The 23,927-nt window shown below is 33.5% G+C and overlaps 1 protein-coding gene across 1 annotated transcript in view; it reads left to right on the top strand.

The window, feature by feature from the left end:
- The first annotated feature begins 11,797 nt into the window (after window positions 1–11,797).
- LOC123564616 (FMRFamide receptor-like) overlaps window positions 11,798–23,927 on the top strand; it is a 29,777-nt gene continuing 17,647 nt past the window's right edge. The window contains exon 1 of the mRNA XM_045358330.2: window positions 11,798–11,951. The gene's annotated coding sequence lies outside the window, so the exon portion shown is untranslated. The remainder of the gene's footprint in view (window positions 11,952–23,927) is intronic.

Genomic DNA, 23,927 nt, shown 5'->3' with positions numbered 1-23,927 from the left:
TGCTGTAAAGCGATACAAGTTCTGAATACTGATAGATACATATACTGTTTGTAATTACTGCAAACGATGTTTTATGATATTAGTTAACGAAGATAAGGACAGATTTTATCAATATTGCAAAATGCACAGCGTGATAGCAAATTATCCCTTCTGCAGCATAATCCTTTAAGCGATACTTTATTAATCTTTTTATCAAGAAAATAAAGTGTTACATGTTTGTATTTACACACATGGGATAGATATATTACCTAATCATTTATGATACAATATTTACACTCTCACTATTTCCTTTATAAATATCCACTCACGTGGAAAAATTATGCTATGCAGCGAACTGGATTGCCATACTTTACTGATTTGTATATATTCCTATCAGTTATATAAACTTAAATTCACAAACTGGAAAAAAGACTGTGGAAAATAAAGAGTAACATCATTTGTAAAATAGTTTATTTTGATGTTGGATCACAAAATGTCATAGTAATACATCAAAAAGATAAGTAATAAGTAATTTCAAGAACAACATTTTGGAAATCAGTATTGAACCTTGTCTTTTATAAGATGTCATGTTTTTCTTCTCAATGTTTTACTCCTGAGATTATCATTGTGACGCTGGGTTGGTGCATTTATCCACTCCACTCCAACACAAACATCACACCCACCCTTCTCCTACACACACCTTGGCCATCTTTTATCCAAAACTGCATACCATTTACCATGGGAAATGATATTTCCCACATGAAGAAAACTACTAGGGAATCGATCCTACCGATTTTCGCCGCAAAAGCGACGAAAATCGGGATAGATCCCTCTATGGTAACATGCGATATATACCGAATGAGATATACTGTCAAATTAAAAAATGTTGTCTTCCGGCACGTGCACAGAGCGTCTGACTTCGGATTTTTTTTAAGAATACGCTTTCTCCTTGTGCGTAATATGCGTCCACATAACTTGTCCGAACCGCAGTGTCTTGGCCATCAGTACAAATATGTGCAGTATTGTTTTTTTTATTCCAAAATCTACCTTTAAATTGATACAAACGCATATTTCTGGGCAAGCTGATAGACTGTAACGATTCCCGATTGAGGCATTGCCTTATTTCATATTAGTGTATACTTCTTCTGCTACTACGAAATTATATTTTCTTTATCAGACTCTATATACATAATGTTCGTATTGAATTGTGTGTTGATTGACACTGCGTGGAAACGCAGGCACCTGGCTTTGGCACAAAGATAAAACGATGATCTATAACTAATCAATTTAGTCTTTAGATATTTCTGGTACTTTTGATAAAGTAGAACACTATGATTTCGTTTAACAAAACAGCAGACAGCACCAATTCTTTATTCGATTTAATATTCTCTTAAACTACGATGATTCATGTACGACAGACACGACATAAGAATATACTTCAATTTTATTTGATGTATTAGCTATAGACACCAACTTGGCTACATACAGTGAAGTATGATCATTGCCATCCAGTTTGCAAGTTCACTTGTTAAAGGGATAAAATAACATGCATATAATCATATTTTTCCAGGCCTAACTGAATATTAACAAAACCTTCTCCAACTTGTCGCATTGCAAATAAACAGAATACTTGATTAAAGTTATCAATTATTCATGATAGATTTCCCACAGATATAATTTCAACTGATATAAATTTGCTCTATCAGAAATTTCAGGAAAATAGAATGTTCCAGCAGCCTTTTTCACAGTTACAAGATATCAGATATATCAAATTTTGTGTTTTTGCTCAGCCTACTCTTACAAATTTTGAATCTGAGTAAACGATGCATCTCTTTATAAATAAATAATGATGATGCTTTAGAAAATCTTTCAACTACATGCTAGGACATTCTAGAAAAAGTATAAACTCTGGAACTCCAAGATATTGATCGTAGCACTAGCATACCCTGAATCAATGTTTTTTGTTGTGTGTAACACACACTTTTAACACACACTTTTTAAAAAAAATCTGTTTGCCAGTTGCTAAAAATCCCAATTACATGTAATGTACATAGCAATATTTCCTCAAAGTAAAATAAAAATGTTTGTCTAATATATGGTTATACTGAGATTCATTCCTCACGAGAATGTTCTATGAGTAAAGACAATTAACTAAGCAAATACATCACCATATGTGAACTACATGTTTCTTTCATACATTTCTTACACTGTTTTCAGAAAAATATTCGATATCAATTTAAAAAGGAAAAGATAATTTAAGTTCTTTTGATCTTAACAGATTTTGAAGGTCTAGTTTGTAGAACAATGACAAACATTTTGACAGAAAGTAAACATGGAAATAATGTGAATTGCAAACATACAAATGCACTGCACTTGTCATAAACATGACTTATCGTCTACTACACAGGTATGCTGCCTTTAAAGTTTTCTTAAAAACAAAGTTACGCTCAAAATTAGAAGACCTGGACTGCATGATTTACCAAACATATCATGAAGTACTTAAACCATTGCCCTGGTTTATGTAAACCCATTACATAAATGTACTAGCAAGCGATATTAGAACAGTTTTGTGTTTACTTTTTACTGCCAGATTCACTGTACAAACTGTACTGATATACTAGACTAGTGACATTGTTTTATACTGTATTGGCTTGTAACCTTGTCATCTGCCCTGTTTTAATGACAATGAATGAGGCCTCAGTCATGTATGCACTGTCTCAGTATCTGCTGTATTCTAGTATCAGTGCCTACTCTACTAGATTCGTGACTTTGCTTATTTGTTCATAATCTTTAAAGTACCCTCTGTACTTTTCTTCCTTGGTGAGTATATCTATAAATTTGGAAAACCGTACCTTGTCACAGTTTTCCTAAACTTTCCTTGGCGTATGTTCTAATGGTTTGTGTTAGCACGCACTGTTGTTCTGAAATAGCGAATAAGCTTTCAAGAAGACATTTTCACAAGCATACCTATTGTACTAGGTATGGTGAATACGTTCTATTTCGGTACCTCAGTACCTACTGTACTGGTTTATTTCTACAAACCTATACGCCTAAGTTCATGCTGTGCTAGTTGAAGTAAGTTAATCCAATGTCATGGTTCGACTTAATGCCCACTGAACTTGATATGGCGATTACGTTTTATTATCAGAAATGTATTTACTTCTTTACCGTCTGTCCTCATTTAAGCAAATGTATCGATTTTAATATGGTTCGCCTCATCCAGCAAACAGAAGACGTGTCTAATTTGGGCTGTTACGACGTCTTTATGACATATATTTAAAAACGTCTTCTTACGTCGGTTTTTATTTTTATTGTACTTGAAAGGTGCCTTCACGTCTTTTGAAGACATCTTTATGACACCTTTTAGAAGACATCTTTACCTTGTATTTTAGTGATGTCCTTACGACAAATGAAAAGTAAAAGATCTTTTTTTTTTTGAAATGCGAATTCCGCCCAAAATACAAGGGTTAACAAACTAGTATTTTTAGTACTGATATTTGTAATCATCACGTATTTGCTCATCTTTTTTTATAAATTTGTAAATGTATTGTGTTTAACTAAATATAAAACAGTAAGTTTAATAGGTGATGAATAGTTATTTATATAATGATCAGACGTAGCGACCATAAAACAACCTCAAGACGTATTTTGTTTGCTGGGCAGTGCGCTTCCGTTTTATTTCTTCACATTCGCCGCTGTACCTAGCAAATTAATTGTTCGCCTTAGTACATGCTGTACTGGACTTTTACATACGACTACACTGATAAGAAAACAATTTGGATTTGATTGGTCTACTGATAAAATCACATGTTAATCTCATTAACTCTGAGTAATCCAGTGCAGTATAGAATGATTTAATTGATATACTCACATGTCTCTCAAATAATATACATAACATGCCAGACAGGCGCTCGATTTTATGCTTTCTTGTTTTGTTTTGTTTTGTTTGTATTTTGTTTTTGTTGTTGTAGTAGTTGTTTTTTTTGTGTTTTGTTTTCTTCGTTTTCTTTGGCCACCAATATTATGACAATATACCTGATACTTAAATTCAGGATTTGTTTATTCAGATTTAATATACTGTTCTAATCCATCCAGGCCTATACATGAATCAATCATCTCAATTAAACGCCGAAGCATGGTAGATCTACAGCAAGTTCGAACAGAAGACGAATATGCTTGAAATAATGTTTCTAAAGCTAAATTTCATGATAACTATTGAAAGAATAACACAAACTAAGTAGTTTTAGTTAATATTACACATTTTATAAAACGCTAATGACCTGTAGAGATTATCAGACGTACAAGTCTAGCGTTTATAGTTTACTCTTTAATCGCAGTTAATATAAGGTAGATGCTATCTCTATAAATATGTTATTGTGGCTGATTTCATTCATTTCGTTCTGGCGTGCTGGTGCATTTGAATAGCACCAAAATGCCATCAAGACAGAACGACAAACTAGCGCGCCAATACGACAAATATCTTATTTGTTATATCGGCGTGTTAACTTGTGGTTTTGGTTTTTCCAAGTGCCCATGTGCCCAAGTCCATGCTAATAACGAGGGTGTGAAAAAAAATGCAGCCAGTATTCGCATTTGTTCAAATTTTAGGTTACAGCAAGGAATGTAAAATTATTGTACAGAGTGACTCACCGGAATCAAATATGAAATAACTTTGTTGCGTAAGTTTGATTACAGCACTGCCATACCAACTAGCAATAAAAGTTTAGCCGATTTGGCGCAGACGCTTTGGTTGAATTGCAATTAAAGTGTAATTCAGCTCCACGATTCAACAAAAATGAGACATTACATCTGATCAAGTTTTTAATTTTTCAAGTGTGTGCCAACACATAAATTACATTGACTCCAAACGTAGAAAAAATATGAAAACTCGAAAAGGAGTTCCGTATAAAAAACACATCGGAATGAAATAAAGTCGTCATTATACGAGTTGAAAAGAGGTAAAAAGAGAGCTGTTGATTTATTTCAATTTTAAGAAGTTCTGTGAAGACTTAATAAATATAAATTTGTTATGAAAAGGTTGAAATATGAATACTGACAAATTTGAAAAGCAAATTTATGCAGGAAATAATGTAATGAAAAGCCCGAAACTTAGCATTTTTAAAAGGAGGAAGAATGTTTAAATAGGAATTTGATTTAAATATTTCGAAATTCTATAACGCCTTAGACTTTTTAAAGAATTCTTTAAATGCCAAGGTAATGAGACATTTGTCTATAAACACCACCTTTTGGAGAGACAACAACAGAACTTTTATAAATGAAATATTATATCATCTTTATGTGTGTTTTAAATAACATTCTAGCATACATGCTGTCACTTATCGGGCGTGTTTTAACAGAAGAGGAAACTTATGTTAAGGTTCTCGCGCTCATGTGCTGTTAAAATATCTTTTATATATGCGCGAAATGGGAAGTGACGTCATCGTGACAAAAATAACTCAGACATTCCCGCGCAATTCATGGAAATTTAATGACGTTTTCATTTATTAGTTTTTTACGCATTTTACACTAGAATAGCGTAAGCGCAAGTTCATTTCGTGTTATACGTTGGTACCCTTGCCAACCGGGCTCGCGCAGCAACCAATTCCTTGGTATTCTGCAGTTGTTATAACACGAAACACATGCGTTATCCCTACATTTTGGATTAAATATTACTAACCTCTTTCAAGGTCACTAAAATACACTTGAAAGACCAAAAACAGATTACAATGTCCTCGAAATGTTTTGACAGATGACAAATAAGTATTTACGTAAATAGAAGTTAAATCTGTATCACGATATGTTTTGGAGGCAGTAGATATATCAACTAACTATCACAATCGGATTAATTGAAAATTTGTTTGTAACACGCTTACGATTTTCTTTAAATTCCACATTTTTTCGTACAATAACGCTTTTAATGAATATACAAATTATATTTATTCCCCTTTTTTGCAAGAACAAAAACAAAAATACAACAAAAAATGCATTCTGTGACATGTATTTGTTTTACTTTACTTGACTTTTGCTCAATAAAGGTGGAGCTTGTTGCTCCAATTAGACCAATGAGCTTAGGATGGCAAACTCAAAACTACAAAGTCATTATTGAAAATTTTATTACTGAAATCGTCAGAGTATATAATACATTTCAAAATCTTGAAATATAATTTATGTTTGACATGATTCAGGAAACTTTTAAACAAGACAAGACAGATTCGCTGTACTGCAAACTGAAAAATAGTAAACACGAATGAGTTGTATCCGAAGCCTGATCTAACCCACTGGGACGATAACATGCAAGATAACAAGGGTGATGGATTGTTGAAGGTGTCACCCCGGTATAGAAGTACTTCCGGGTCGTTGTATCCTAGAAAGTAGTTCTTTGAAATTTTGAAGTTCCCAAGTTAACGCTATCCCAACTTTGATATGTTAAATTCCAAAGGTATTTATTGATACTGTGTACATTTTTTGTCATTTCTGATGTCTTTAACAGTTGTTTTATGTGTGTTTTTCAGGATTACATTTCTGTGCGGAAGGATTAAAAAACTACACCAGACTGGTGGCCATGACAGATGTCAGTGGGAAATTTAAACATGGACTAGATACTTTGATGTGTAGCAAAAAAGTTCATAGTTGATGGTGGCGTTTTTCTGTGATATATTGACTGGGATAGTATTACTCTTCAGAAATACAGAGCTGTCAATGCTGCAATTTTGTTGTGAAATTCACAATCCTTGTCCAAAAGTGCTTGTTTTACTATACAGCAAAGAAGGAGAAATTGTACCGGGCCGACACCTGAAGCTAATGCATATATTCCGGCGAGTTTTCTTGCCAATCATTGGCCTAATTAGAAGAGTCGGAAATATATTTACCTGGAATTCTTTTTTTTCCGACGGGGAACAGATTTAGCAAAGTCGATGGTAATAACAGCAAATTTTGGCAAAGCCTTTTCAAACAAATGTTTATAAACAGTGAATAGCTATTCTTAGATCTTAGCTATATTTCTTATCTCAATTAAATGCTTTACTAACAGCCAAGATAGCGCATCTCTCAAATCTATTTACCAACAAGACATGTTACTTATAATACCGAAATGTTTTAGAAAAAAATTTGTACAGAAAAGAAAACTGAAAGTTGTCTCTATAAAGTTTTCAGGGTGACAAAAGTGCCTCTTCTTGATAAAACAAAAACTATCACCTCTGTAAAAGATAATAGGTAAGGGTAGATTTCTCGTAAGCACAGAACACCACAACACAGCCTCAGAGCCACGCATTTGTAAAGTAGGCCCACAACAAAATGAAACTGTAACGGAAAACTATTATAGACGGATTGCTTCAAAAATCCAACAAGTACATTTTTGTTTTATGCAAAGTATAGAAAAGGGGGAAGGAAGGGGTAGGGGTAGAAAAGTGTGTGTGTGTTTCGAGGGGGGGGGGGGGGGGGGCATGTAGGGGAAAGTGGAACAACGATGAATATTCAAAAGGGAATACTACGTTCCTTAATCAAAGTTACCCTACAACGTAAACCACAGCAGCGCAGACACTCGTGTACAACAGACAAACACACACACATAACTAACTTACACAGATAAACAGACAAGTAAGATATAACAACACTGTAGGGCACCGCCCAAGACATACAGACGCACCAGCACACAGACGCACACACATAAGCAGGAAAAAAATAACAATCGGGCACCGCCTTAGAATTCCGGCAGCAAAAATTAAAGGTCCATTACTAAGGGAAAGCGAGTTGGCATTTTTTTTCATAGCCAGTGCATAGACTTCTGAAAGACACTAAATAATGAAGATTGGCAGGTCAAAATTTACAGAAGGTCTTTGGAACTCAAAGAAATGTATGTGTATTATGTTGAAATTTCAATGAATCGACAGAATGACCCCCAGGTCTTTTTAACTTTCTTCATACTTCATAGAAAAATAATTGTACATATACTGCGATTTATTTCGAATTTCTACATACCAACTTTCATTTTCCAATAAAATGAAATAGTTTCTGTGCTTTTTAAAAGAAATTAAAATGTTCACTTTCCTTAGTATTGGACCTTTAAGGTTGGCACGATACCTTACTCATAGTAAAATGGGGAACCAAAGCAAGGGAATTCTCTGTAAAACTTGAAAAAAGTCGGAAAGGGTCAAACGAATTTACCTTGTAGTTAATTTTTTATTGAAGTTTAACCGGTCTTACAGAAATATTCCGTGGTATAAGGTAAATACGATGCAAAGGCGTGCTTTGATTTAATGCGATTATGTTATGCAAAACATGCTTGAGAATTTATAAATCTGTTGTAAAGTAGAAATCAATGTTTGCTTGAAAACAATTAACTCATACATCTTTAATTAGGTGTAAGATACTGATTAAAGTCCGAAATGAACAACTTAAGTGCCATCAGGATAATTACTTTCAATCAATTGTCTGTCAGCAGAAACATGCTATTTTAGCAATTCTAATAATTCTGAAAAAAGATCATTTGGAAACCTTTATTACCTTTATTATTTCAAATTTTCTGTTCACATCTGAAACATGTAGGAGTATTTAATATAAGATATGCTTAGTATACTCAAATAAAATGTCAATTCTTATATATTGTTGCTTTATTTTACAAAACTAACATGATGCCCGAGGAATCACTTCAAATATCGATTTAAACCTGCTTCTGAAATTCCTTTATACTTCTTTTGTAAACGTTGTTTTTAAACTAATGCTAAGCTATGCTTTCCTTCTATATACAGAAGCTCACCCATACTGTTTACTCTTTTTAGAGACAGGGAATAATCTGTTTTGATATTTGTATTTCATTAAGATGTATCTGTTGTTACTCTATCACTCTGACTTCTGTAAAGTCATTGAGTACACGTGTATTTGGCGCGTTGAACATTGTTTACATTTGCATGTGTCTTATCTCACAGTCCGTTAACTATATGGTCGGAATGAGTATGAGGGCTACGTACGAAAGGCGATGCATCAGTATAGCGATGTCGCAAACTTCATAAAACCACAAGTATAGACAACATTCACTCACTGTATAACTTAATTCATAGAATTTTAGAATGTTTAAAGAATATATAATTAATAAAGTTTTGTAAAATACAGTTGTACCGATAACATTGACATTGTTTTTCAAATGCCAATTGTTGCAGGAAACTTTACATGATTATTATCATTTCAGCAAATTCTGTGATTTTTAAATTTTCGAAACATGCATATATGATAGTTCCCGCTATATAAGAGTATTTTCGTATAGTATGTTTGGTGAAGTGTATGGAAACTGACGCTCTACATAGAGCTTTTCTAACAACATGACTTCGTTTGCAAGATGGTTCTTAACAGTATCGTCATTCAATTAAAAAATGATTAAGGTGTTCTACAAGGATATGGGTTATCAGTTCAATATACATGTATCCATATTTTTCGGCGTAAGCTGTATAGCATGGATTTTGACATATATTCTATAGTAATCGGGACACGGAATGAGTACGCGCTGAAAAGATAAACCATTTATTGCTTAGTCTTAAATGACATTGAATATCAAAAGGCACAAATCAATTAGATGATATTCAGTAGTTTTGTTATCCAAAACTAAAATGATTTATTTAACAAATAATCAAGGCCTCCGAGTGGTTAATCGTCTAATTTACCACAGTTCAGAGTTCAGATGCGTAGGAATTGAACCATGAGGGCGTCAGCCCGAGTAGTTAAATATTGAAGCATCTGAACAACGAACCGTGGTAAATTAGACGTTAACTTACAAAATGGCCTTGATTGTTTTCATTCTGACATGCTCATTGACATAGTTTAATAAATATTATGCATCATAACATTTACCCGAGTAGTAATGTATCGGACGTCATGCGGCAATTTGAAGTCATAATTGACGTCAAAATGCTCTCTTACCGGTCCGCGCGCGTCAACCGTTGTTTATCGCAGAATATACAGAGCTTGGTTTCGTTCTTTGTTTAACTGGAAATCAATCGAGCCATTTTAGAATCTAATTTTAAAGTATTTAGTGATTTATCATTGCAAGAGAAATCGAAAGCAGAATATAGAAAATCACCAATAGTCTAAAGCTTGCAGTACAAAGCGATAGTGAAGGAAGAAATCGTGTTATATTGACACAGCAATCTGAACTTTTGACATTAACATGTCTGGGACCGTAAAATTGTACCTTGTTAGACTGATGATATTAAACAATCAAACTGTGTCCTGATCGATGTTCAGTTGATATTAGACAGGCTGAATTTGTTTTTTCAGGGTAAGATCGAAGTGTCTTTCATCGAGTAAAAAATAGTGGAAATAACAAAGATTATCCATCGTTGTTTTTAATAAACGAATGAAGAACGTTATATGAAAAGTGTGGTCAGTCGCTGGGGCGATGCAATAAAGAAGTTTACAATTTGCAAAAGACAGTTAAAAGGTTTTTAACTGACTGGTTGTTACATCGGGTATCCCCAACAAACTTATTACCTAAAATTCTTCAGTGAAGATTGTTTGTGCCAGGTGCAAGGAAGAAATGAAAACCATATTTTAGTTTAACATCATGCCTAATCTGATACCAGAAAACAAATGATTTAATGTAACAGATGAGGTGACTTTCACGCGCAAAAAAGAATCTAATGTATTGAGTTGTTGTTACGTCCTGTGTTCGATAATTGGTTTCTCTAATAAATGTTAAAGTTTTGAATATCGATTAACACAATAGGACGTTTTATTGAGCTCATTGTTCTTTATTACCTCCCTTTATGATACTAGTGGAATACTTTCGTGTGTAGTAAAGAAAGTAGTGTTATTCTAACCATATAATTAATGCATAACATCTATCTGGACAGCTGTCTCATCTGATTTAACATAAAAATTTCAGCCTTATGGCACTTAAATATAAAGAATAATTTCAAAACATATTTTATACGTCAGTAAAAACAAACGAACATATGTTGTTGTTGTTTTTTTAAACAAGAGGTTCAAATAAGTATGTGTGACTTCTTAGTATTAAATGCAAATAATAAGACAAAAGTTTGAAAAAAGGCAAAACAAGGTAATAAAATATTAACCCTTTAACTATCAGTAAATCACAATACTTTTTATGCTGACATGTGTACCCGGATGTAACCCTAAATTACCACTGGTATGGCTGTTTTGGTTACATATAGCAGAAAAATTATACTTGAAAATAAAATTTACGACCATCTCTGTCTCCTTTTTATTTCCTTAACAACAAAGTAATGTCAAATTGAAAAGATTTTGATGTTTTATACCAAGACAGATGGGGCTTTTAACTTAAACTCGACCAGTTTCTGCTATTTCTGGAATATTTTGAGGCTCTAAAAATCCAAGAATTGTTAAAATTGACCATTTACTGGTGGATAAGGATGTAGTTTTATATTTCGTAAACATGATTTGCCCTCTTTGATTTTGATATGAGCAGAAATGGACAAACGCCAGATGTAGTTTATATACATGTTTACAGTGTATAAAAGATAAAAGCCGTAAAGAAGAATTAGCAGCATCATATAAGTATGGTAGGGTTTGGAAAAAAAATTAAAATTGTGTTAGTTTTTTATCAAGATTTGCTTTTCATTATCAGTAACATTAATTTAGAAAGTTAATAAAAGGACACTGTTTTGTTCACCTCAAGAAACAGGATATTTTGTCGTCTAGTTTTCAGGCAGTTAATTTATATCTCTAATTGACAATACCACATCCTTTTTATCTATAGTTGTTTACAAACAGGCTTGTTCTTATAATGAATATATACCGTTTGCGTGAGCTGCCGTATGTATTGGGTATTGCCTTCAGGAGTTCAGTATTTAGTTTTATGAATATGTCTGTGGCAATGCGTATGGTTTTTGAGAAACAGTATCTATTTGAAAATACTGCAGCAATCATTCAAGTTCTAGTGGGATATTGGTATATTTTTGAGCGGTCTCGAAAACCGGAAAATGGAAGTTAATAATATCTGAGTGAGTACTCTATGTTTAATTAAGCTTATATGTACTCGAAATTATTCAAACCTATTTCGCATATATATATATATTTTTTATTTGTAGCCTGGCAGAATTGTTGCATTTCTTTCTGAAATACTAGATGTTTCATATGACCAGAAACAGGCACAAAATCTGCTCTTAAAAAGACATGTACCTTATTATGTTTGCTTTTGAATACTGTATTCTACGGATTTCAGGATTCTTCCTTGGCTATAAATTCATTCTGAAAAAAAATCTAGATGTGGTAATTAAAGTAAAATTAAATACTAATGCGTTTAATGAAAATCGCCAAGTATTTAAGTCATTTATAATTACAAGCGCTATGACTTCCAACAAAAATGTTGACCAATGCAAATTACGTCACAAAGAATAATTTCCTATTGTTTTTGTTGTTTTTGCACTGCACAGGGCCGAGAAAGACATATAACATATGTTACATTTGTGATAAAAATTTACTTTGAGAGACAAGTTCCTTTTCAACGAGCTCCCAATCAAAGATCTTAGTATGTATTAATGCTTTGTTCTGTTTTCAAATGCATAATCTCTCGTTTACAAGTTTAAAAGTCCAAATAATCATGGATGTATAATAAGACGCGCTTTGATTTCTACTTTTTAGTTATACCCAGATAAATTATTTTAACATGTCATTGATTAAATGTAATTATGGTAACTCAGTTGAAATGTAAACGTAGATATAAACACCTTGTCAGTATGATATTGTGGTCACAAAGTGTAATCGACCAATGCTGATAATTCAAGAATTATGCTACAGAGTATCTAAATAGCTATGGAGGGTATTTTCCGCCACAATACAAACTTACATATTTCAAATTAGTAAACGCAAAGTCCATGCACCTAGATGACAACTTTTAACTTCCTGTGAATGCAAATTGCGCTTAGGTATTTTCCGCCACAATACAAACTGTTATATTGTATATTTCAAATTAGTAAATACATATTCCATGAACCTAGGAGACAACTTTTATCTTCATGTGAATGTAAATTGCTTTTTTGCACCTTTCAAATTGATAATTATAAATTATATGCACCAAGATGACAAATTCGTGTGCGTAGACTAAATGTTGCAAATGAGAAATTTGAGTTTACACTTATGCAAATCCTAAATTCTTATTCCCATGCATGTACATTTGATGTTGCAACTTGGTAATTACCAAATTGTATTTCATTCAAAATCAAGAGCGATTTATTTACTGGTTGAAACTTCTGGATATAACGGTCCATCCTTAAAACAAATTTTGGTTTAAACATATTTATTTATCAAGATATATATTACATATAATATACATACATATAACATCCATACAATACAAATATCAAGACAAGTGGATTGAATTGAAAGCTGCTAGGGCTTATAGTAATTCTCTCCACTACATACTAAGTATCGGTACAAGGTTATGGCGGTTAAAATTGATTATAATAATAAATCTCGACCAAAGTTGAATATGTTTGTTGATTACTATGGTTGTTATAATAAAAACAGAGCGTAAATATTAACACGAAATAGTCTAAGGAAAAGATTAGAACATCTAGAAGTAAGTGAGGTTGTTAGAGGAGCGATATTAGAGGTTGAAGTCGGTGAGATAACTGAGATTTGAAAAACTTCAGTCAAAACGTTTTGATTTCTCTATATATGTGTGGACAGCGTGAAATATATTTTCATTAGAGTCGTCCGATAAAGATGTATTTCCAAACAGCAAAGTCTTTAGAGAGGGAGTACACTGTTCGCTAACGGAGTTTATTAGTGGTGCTCTGATTGTATCATATTTTCTACAGTGAAAAAAGAAATGTGTTGTTGTTTCCCGCTCTCCGCAAGTGCACAGAGGCGATGGAATCATATTTTTTGAAAGAGGTCAGCAAGTGAGCTATACAGTTTGTACGGAGACGGGCGTGGAGAATCTGCATTCTCCGCTTACCTGAAAAGAAATATGATGACAAATTGTTGACTGGCATAAAGAGTTGCCTTTTAAATGAGGAAAGAGTTGTTGCGTCACGAATTTGTAAAATTTTGTAACAAGGATGCTAATATTAGATCGTTACCCACTGTATTACTTTTCGTCATAATCTACAGAGCCACCTAGCATAAAACAATTGCAGTTTCCTACATTTCCCAAATAAGATTAACGACTGCTCCTTGGAAGGCGGAGTTAAAGGTCGCCGATGGTGTTGTTATTTTAGCTGTTCATAGTGATAAACTTACTGAAACAAGTTTATAGTCAGTCCTACAGTTATTCGGCATATGAGGATTGACAAACAGACTCGGGTCCAGGGCCGGGCCGAGGGGGCTCGTGGACCAGACCCCCACCCCAACCCCCAACCCCACCCCCACCCCCAAACACACACACTTGGCTGAGAATTGACCTATACTCATCAAAGATGCACCCTACTATTTTAGGAAAATAATACTTTTTGTTCTCAAAATTTAGACCGAAAAACGCACCGAAAGCCACCATTTCATACAAGTATTTCAAAATTTCTCAAGGGGAGAGCCCCCAGACCCCACCCCATCATAAGGGGAGTAACCCCTCCATTACCTCGAACTTTAGACCTAAAATGCACCAGATGCCACCATTCCCATGGCCTGTATATATTTCAAAAAGTCCGCCCGCTTAGCTCAATAGGGAGAGCGCAGAACTACGGATCTCAGGGTTGTGAGTACGAGCCCTGGACGAGGCGTACGTTCTCCGTGAGGATTTGATAAAAGACATGGTGTCTGAAATCATTCGTCCTTCACTTGAGGAGAACATGTTTGTACTGGTACAGATTCCAGGAACACTGTTTAGGTTAACTGCCCGCCGTTGCATTACTGAAAAACTATTGAAAAACGGCGTTAAAGCCAAAACAAACAATATCCATGGGGAGAGCACCTGACCACCTAAAAAGAGGGAAGTACAGCCACCAGTTAAACACCAGAGGCCACCATGTCATACATTTAATTAAAAAAAATTCCAGGGGGACCCCCTAACATGAGCAAAGACACCCCTCCAATACCTACCCGCTCTCAGCCCTTGTTATGCGCCTCGGTTCCAGACAGGTGCCTCCACCCGAGTCAAAAATTTCTGGATCCGTGCCTGACAAGTATGTAAAATGGGTTGAGCCTCTTAGCGCCAACCGGCAACTAAAACCAATTCAATTGCACAGTATCATAGTCTATGTAATAAAGTCAGTATTTCGACAGATAGGTTTATAAACATACATAATTTGCTATGAAACGACCTCCAGATAGAGTTGCTATTAATAACACTTGGAAACCCCTGGAAAAACCTAGTCTAGATTGAAGCGCCCTCTGTCTTAAAAGAGAATTAGTATTTCTGGTTCCTTCTGTGTTATAATTTCTATGTAGCTGGATACCAATATACTGTGTCAATGAATTATTGATTTCCATCTGCCCTTCTAAATTCTATTTTCCAAGTTTTAACTTCTAAATGCGTACGAGACAACTTCTAAATGATGTTATATATGTTTGACATTCTGCATGAAAAGAAATGCGAATAATGAGACTTGATGAAACACTTGTGAAGTGTATTATGAAATTTACATTTAATGATTATCAAATTAGGACCTACGGCGTAGAAAAATTAAAACTTCAGCATTAACAATTTAAACATAACAAATATGTGAAATCCCTTTGGCATGCAGAAATTTTTGTGATAAAATGTTATGTTTTACACTATTGCTTCTCTTTTCCATACAAAGTAATTAAATGGGACATAAAAATTAGAAATTGGGATAAAGAATATTAGAACATTAAATTACCATTGTATTAATGTAAAGTTACTTGCAAGAAGAAGTCATTTACATGAATGGACCTTTTTTTACTTAAATGCCCTTCCATACACTGGGATAGGAAAATGGGATTTGCGTATATGAACACTCAAAATGTTTAGTTGCAAAATTCAATTTAGCCACATGGAAGTTAGAAGTTGTCATCTAGGAGCATGGACTTTGCATTTATTCATTTGAAGTATGTAAGTTTGTATTGTGGCGGATAATACCCTCCATACATGCATGGGAATAAGAACTTGAATGAAATACAATTTGGTAATTACCAAGTTGCAACATCAAATGTACATGCATGGGAATAAGAATTTAGGATTTGCATAAGTGTAAACTCAAATTTCTCATTTGCAACATTTAGTCTACGCACACGAATTTGTCATCTTGGTGCATATAACTTATAATTATCAATTTGAAAGGTGCAAAAAAGCAATTTACATTCACAGGAAGATAAAAGTTGTCTCCTAGGTTCATGGAATATGTATTTACTAATTTGAAATATACAATATAACAGTTTGTATTGTGGCGGATAATACCTAAACGCAATTTGCATTCACAGGAAGTTAAAAATTGTCATCTAGGTGCATGGACTCTGCATTTACTAATTTGAAATATTTAAGTTTGTATTGTGGCGGACAATACCCTCCATAAATAGCGACGTTATGTGAAATTTTTCACAGTTCAATGTATAGTGCTATTGCATAATATTTTGAGGCCAATGAGTTGATTTTTAAAATTGTACTTGTTAGAATAAGACAAAAAATTAATTGTATCATACCATTTTCATTTTCAATGTACACGAGTATTTTACGCAATGCCGAGAAGTTTCTGTTTCTGAAATTTTAACCCGGTCTGTGATCTTTTGTTATAATATTTCTGATTCGAAAAAGCAAATAATCTTAAAAAAAAAACATAAATATCATTTAAGACATGAGCTTCAAACTTTCATGGTTGTCAAATGTTGTTAAATGTTGTCAAATGCATTTTGTCACATCACATAAGGCGAAAATTTCAGATCCAAATGTATTTAACTCTTTAAAGGTTTCAAACATATTATTGTAACCTTTTCAAACAGATTTCAAACATGTACAAAAATGATTTGTTTTCTAAATCTGACAAAACTTACTTGAGATTATGCTGTTTATAAGAGGTAAATGATAAAACATCAAATAAAATACATTTCTTTTTTTTTCTAAAACGTCAGTCAGAGTTAAAGGACTATGTGAGTATTATATTCTGATATCGTTATCTATAAATTGTGTCCACGTCAGTGGACGTTTTTGTCATAAATTCAAAGAAATACAAATCCCAGTTTTTTTTAGGTATAACATACTTGTAATAATGGTAATGAATACCCCCAGAAAACAGCTTATTGTTAGAGGAACATGGGTATTGAAAATATAATACATTGCATTTTTATATTGTACAGGGAGAAAATGTACAACGATGCACACAAAAAAATGTTGTGAAAAACTGTTTGAGATTCCAAATTCCATTGCTGTACCTTAAAAAGAATAAAGTATGCCAGTATGTCAAAATCAAAGTCACTGAAATTCAGTTTTGAGATGTGTGTTCAAAACTGTACAAGTGGTCGAACTTTAAGGCCAATTCTAAAAAAAAGAAGAAAGTAGGACAGTAGGTCAAAGTCATGGTCAAGGGACTAGTTATACTTAACAGCATATGAAATATGTTAGAAATTTGTTGAAGTTTTTCCAATGTAACTCTTTTCATTTTTGAAACAAATAAATGGCCATAACTTCGTGAAAAGTATTCAATTGGAAAGAGTAGGCATAGGAAATAGAGATCAATATAATTGCACCTTTACTAATCCTACCAGGTGTTCTGTATTACAAAAGTGGATCTATTGTGACATTTTGATACAAGCAAAACTGCATTATCTGCACTATTATTTACCTACTGGTACTTCGTTTTATTACTGGCTTGTTAAAAGTTAATTTTTTACCATATGTAAGTTGACAGAATCATAGGAACCATGTCTTGCGGGGTAAATCAAACCCAAATGAATAAATCCTTAATGATTTTGTTGTGCAAAAAGGTATGATATTGTGTCTGAAACAGTTTTCATTTTCCACTTAATTGTGTAATTGCAAGGGAAGTAAACTAATAGATCTCTACTTATAAGTACTAGCCCAAGGCAAGAGTTGTCATTCTTTGTGGATCACAACTTTAAATTAAAATTAAAACTTCTGTTATTGATATTAACAAAACTATCATAAACTTCACATTTGGGAAATCATTTTTGGTTATTTCAAGGACTTGGAAATTAATTTCTAGACTTTATTTAATGTAATACTATCATTGAAAATTATAGGGCCTATCTCTAGAAAGAGCTTCGCACTTGCACAAATACACTTGGTACCGATGGTAATAATAGCAAGGCTTGAAAAGTCTGGCCTACAATGATTGAGAAATAGCGCGGATATTTTTTTCCATATACATATGAAGAACAAATAATAAAGGACCATTACTATGTGAACAATCATTCAAATGGAACGTACGTTGCACATGCACAACTTGACTTGGTACCAATAATAATTACAAGGTTTGAAAAAAAAGTCTGGCATATAAGGACCCAGAAATAACACGGACATTTTCTTTCCATATACCTATAAAGAAAACAATTATAAAGGGCCATAACTAAGTGAAAAATTATCCAAATGAAACCCGTTTCACACATGCACAACTCGGCTTGGTACTGGTACTGGTAATAATTACAAGGTTTGATGAAATCTGCCAAATAAGTGCTGAGAAACAGCGCAGACAAATTCCGTCTACAGACGGACTGACGGACCGAGCGGAATCCAGTACAGCCTCTATATACTAGTATCTTGGGATATAATCAACACTATTATTGTTGTTACTGTTGTCGCATAATCACAAAACACGTGGTTCACTTAAGCCTTTATATGGTATAGTTTATTTTCAAAACCTTCTAACCAACGAATATAAAGCTCATATGATATCGTTGTGTAATACAGAAAATTAAATGCTATGTCATGTTGTGAAAGTTCCATTATATTAAAGATGTCGTTGGACTTATCGTTTTTGACCTTAGCAATGCGCATAATTTGATGCTAACTTTTCACGTAATTAATTACCCCGTAGAAGGAAAATGTAGCTTTGTGACCTATAACTGTGGCAACAAATCAAATAATGAAGAAGAAGAGAAACAGTAAATAAGTAAGTCACCAATAATATCTAGTCGTAGCGAAATAAGGAAAAGGGACACGAATGGACCGGATGACGTTACATCACGTTGCCATAGGCAATGATGCTTGTTGTCAAAAGAGAAACATGTATGTTTTAAATTAAATACATTGTTTAACAATTTTGATGATTTCTGCCAACTCATGAAGAATTTGGACCCTTTCAGGGTATTTTGAGCATCCCTCGTACAAGTTTGAATAACATGACTTAAGCGAATTTAATACGTTATGTCAGGGAAACCTTTTACATCTAAATAACAACTGAAGTAGCAGCTGTCACCGATATGAGAAAACACATTTGTAAAGTCTTTTGCTTCACATAATGCGGGATGATTATCAGATATTACAGCGTTATTGTAACACAATACCTTGCACATTGTATCGCAAGATTATTGTCTAACATCGAGCGCTACATTAACAACAATTAATCAAATGAGCCGTGCCATGAGAAAATCAACATAGTGGCTTTGCGACCAGCATGGATCCAGTCCAGCCTGCGCATCCGCGCAGTCTGGTCAGGATCCATGCTGTTCGCTTTTAAAGCCTACTGCAATTAGAGAAACTGTTAGCGAACAGCATGGATCCTGACCAGACTGCGCGGATGCGCAGGCTGGTCTGGATCCATGCTGGTCGCAAACCCACTATGTTGGTTTTCCCATGGCATGGCCCAAATAATCAATTAATTTCTAAAAGTATTCCATTGAACATTTTCTTTGTAATCATATTGCTCCGGCTAGATATCATTAGTTATAGTAGTTTATTCATCAATATTAATGAACATGTTGCGTTATTTAAGTAGTTTTATTGCAAATGTAGTATCATGGCACGTGCATTTTTAATTTGACTTCCTCCCTGATGCTTTCGTTTACTGCAGTCAGTGACTATATAATAACTAGAATAGGTCAAAACCAAATTTATAGAGTGAGATGAGTCATGCGAGCAATTTTGTGAAACTGTCATGATATCATGTTAACTGTGCATTCCGTACGTGCATTCAGTACAGTTTCTAAATGTTATTTATTATAAAAATATTTATCCTGATAATAGAAATAATTATATTCGATCAACAGATTTAGAATCGAATTCCGGATGAGACACCTTATGTTTTTTAATGTTCAGGTGTTGTCATGTTGCTTAATCTTCTGTAAGACAGACTTGAAGTGTCAAAAGCCATCAGAGAGTTTTGCAATACGTGTAATAAAGGGTCTTTATCATATCAGGTAAAAATATAAATTAGAAGAAAACGTGAAAGCGCAGTTATATTTTATCATTTTATTTTTGGAATAACACAATAATTTTTGTAAATTAGCTGGTATGATCTTATGTGGAAAAAATATTGAATAATACCAAAAAGAGTTTATCAAGGACAGTTGACGTCAAACAATAACAAAGAATATGTTCAAATTAAATCGAAGAGGGAAATGTATATAAACACGTTCAATAACTACTAATATGCGTATTTAACCCTTACCCTGCTATATTTCTATAATGGACTGGTCCATCTTTCAATTTGGACAGTACCACTTATTATTCAAAGGGGTTTTCACTGAAAATTTACTGACTGAATAGCGAACAGTGCAGACCATGATCAGACTGCACGGATGTGCAGGCTGATCTTGGTCTGCACTGGTCGCAAAGGCAGAATCATCTGCCGCCAGCAGGCTAAGGGTTAATACCGTTCGTTTGTGTACGTGTGAAACATATTTCTAATATACAGGAATCACTTCACTTAATTGTTTTAATTTGAAAACACTTCTACAGAAAAATATTTGTATATAATCGAGAATATTATGCACTTTACTTTAAATATGAAAAGAAAATGCTGGTTAGTTTTGACATAATGAAATTCATACAAATGTTTCGTCTGTTAGATTTATAAACGTAAATTGTACACCACTGTCGCATTGAGAAAGGTGCCAAAATAAAGTAACACCTTTTTCCTTAAAAGTCACTCGTCTGTTGTTGTTTTTAAAGAAGACGGATAACAAATTAACATTTCTCTAAAACCCTTGATTACAAGCTTTGTTGTTTTGTTTTCTACCTTGTGTATTTGTTTGTCGTTTGCGCTTATATAATAGTCGTTTCAGGAAATAATATTAGCCGGTTGTTCGTGTACATGCCAGTAAGATACGTAATAACAATGTTATTGTATTGACAATATGTTCGCTAGAATTTACATCGACCAAAAGCAGCGTGAATTCATTAGTTTTGGATTTCTCATTGCAAGTAACATCAATTATCTCCATGACAAGAAAGGGTCGGTTCCTTGTTTGTAACTGCCAAATGCATAATAAAATGGAATGTATTTGTTTTCAATTTGGGGTGCTGATAATTAATTCATAGTACGTGTATATAAAAGGCAAGTATGTCTTCTGAGCTTAATGAAACAACAGAGCAGAAGCAGAAGCTCGTAAACTTATCTATGGAGAGCAGCAATATATACGTCAAACAAAATTTAGATTTTGTCTTACTTTCTTGAATTAGGCGAGTGAAAGATAACGCTATTCGAGTAAAATATTTCAAGACTCGGATAAGTCTACTTAAAGACCTAAAAGTTATTATAAGTTAAAAAAACTGACATTTACGACGAAATAGATAAAACAGAGAAAAGCTATTAATTAATGCAAGTAATATGGTGTGATCGTATGAAGGAAAACATAATTCAGAAGAAAAAGTTATATATGAGCTTTATATGCATTGGATTGTACGAGATCGAGTTCTCTGCTTTTTTTACAAAATTCGTTGCCGACGTATACTCAAGAGTTCAAAATACATGGAAAAAACAACGAACAAATTCAAAACGTACAAAAACTTATGCCGACATTTTATGTCTTACAAATGTACTTAATTTGCATATCAACCGAAGCGTTTAGCATTTTATTTACCATGTAAACCCGCAATAATAGGCCTATTATGTTAACAGAAATAATGTCAGAACCTTATAGTCCTCAAAAGAAATCCTAGCCAAACTCTGAAAATTAGGTGATATTTAAGGACAGCTTCCTTTAATTAAACAAGATATTGCAACTTGATATAAAATAATTATATAAAATAAATTAAAAGAAACATTAGTATCATTTCTTTATTCACATACATGTATTACATAATAAAGCAGTTCAATAAGCATTTCATGAATAGTTACTGTTACTGTTACTGTAGGAATTATCAAGTACCCCACCCATCTACAGTAACATTATTTTACGGATACCCTCTCAACGTTTTTTCTTGTTTCTGACTAAAGATACACATGTTTGGTGTTGAACCCCTTTTATCTCCAATGCCTATCAATTTTTTTAAGAAATATGTAAAATCAGTATAAATGTAATCAGGAGTTCTGATATTTTAGATTTACGTTCTGGATTTTGACCATCCCCGATGCTTTTTGACAAAGATAGTAAAATGCTAAACATAGCCTATACGAGTACTTGCTGGAAATGTAGAAATATATTTTCCCGATATTCAAAGCAAACATTTATAATCAAAGGGGTCCGGCACATGAGTGGATTAAGTTTAATGGCTTATATTTGAGTCATAGAGCCATAATTATGTAAAAAATCATACTAATATAACTACTCCATAGACAAGGGTTTTTACCCAACAGAAGCTATGTTTTCAACTACTTTCTTTACATGGCCAGGAAAAAAATGTTATCAGCTATTTTCCCATTCAAACATTGCATTCAGTTATTCAAATGAATCAACTTTTAAAATTGCCTCATCATATTTTCATATATTTATCTGTTTTTCGACAATTCGACATCATACCGAACAATACACAGAGCGAATGCGAAGTCTAACAACATCGCGTAACAACATATCAAGCTATACGCAGTCAGTAAAGACAACATTCTAGACCTTCCGCGGACAAAGCAACTATTGCAGTACAAATGGTGAATAAAAACAATAATCTAACCAGCAAAATTCAATTCCTGTAAAGCCAAGGTTGTCTCCAACACCTTATTATTTTTATTTGATCAAAGTAGCTGTCAAATTACAAATCACGCGACTCTGGAAAAACCCGTAAAACAATTAGTCGCTGATTGGTCAGGTAAAAATAGTGAGCCAAGCAGAGCGCGTATGTGCAAACATATGACGTACGAAGCAAAATGGTAGCGGTTAGATATTTTAGAAAGAAAAAAGTTTGAAACAAGGATTATGGCCGATATTGGTGCTATGTAAATACAACTTTGGCGGTTAGTTTGTAGTTTTTAGTTAAAACTCATATTGCAATGGTTGTTTTGTCCGCGAATGGTCCAGAACGTTGATTTTACTGACTGCTTATATCTTTATTCGTTGTTACGCGATGTTGTTAGACTTCGGATTCGCTCTGTGTATTGTTCGGTATGATGTCGAATTGTCGAAAAACAGATAAATATATGAAAATATGATGAGGCAATTTTAAAAGTTGATTCATTTGAATAACTGAATGCAATGTTTGAATTGGAAAATAGCTGATAATATTTTTTTCCTGGCCATGTAAAGAAAGTAGTTGAAAACATAGCTTCTGCGGGGTAAAAACCCTTGTCTATGGAGTAGTTATATTAGTATGATTTTTTACATAATTATGGCTCTATGACTCAAATATAAGCCATTAAACTTAATCCACTCATGTGCCGGACCCCTTTGTTTATAATATTGTATACCACTAATAGAACAATACAGCCTTATATTATTCACAGAAATGGCCACAATAAATATTAGACGTTTCTTCAGAATTTCAGATGCAATGTCTCAAAAATGTACCATGCTTTTTTTTTAAGACTTTTTCTGTGTTTTATTTACCTACATACTAATTCCATACCAAAACGTTTATGTTGGAATAACTTCAACCCCAAAAGTTAAAATGACCGGCCTATAACTGAAACACATGTGAAAATTAGACCCATCGTGAAAGTCGCCGCAAAAGCCAATAATATTTTTTTCAGGTAAAT

Source organism: Mercenaria mercenaria, chromosome 2 (assembly GCF_021730395.1).
Source record: "Mercenaria mercenaria strain notata chromosome 2, MADL_Memer_1, whole genome shotgun sequence".
Classification (NCBI taxonomy): domain Eukaryota; kingdom Metazoa; phylum Mollusca; class Bivalvia; order Venerida; family Veneridae; genus Mercenaria; species Mercenaria mercenaria.
The sequence above is the reverse complement of the archived record's forward strand: the minus strand, read 5'-3'. Positions and strand labels throughout refer to the sequence as shown.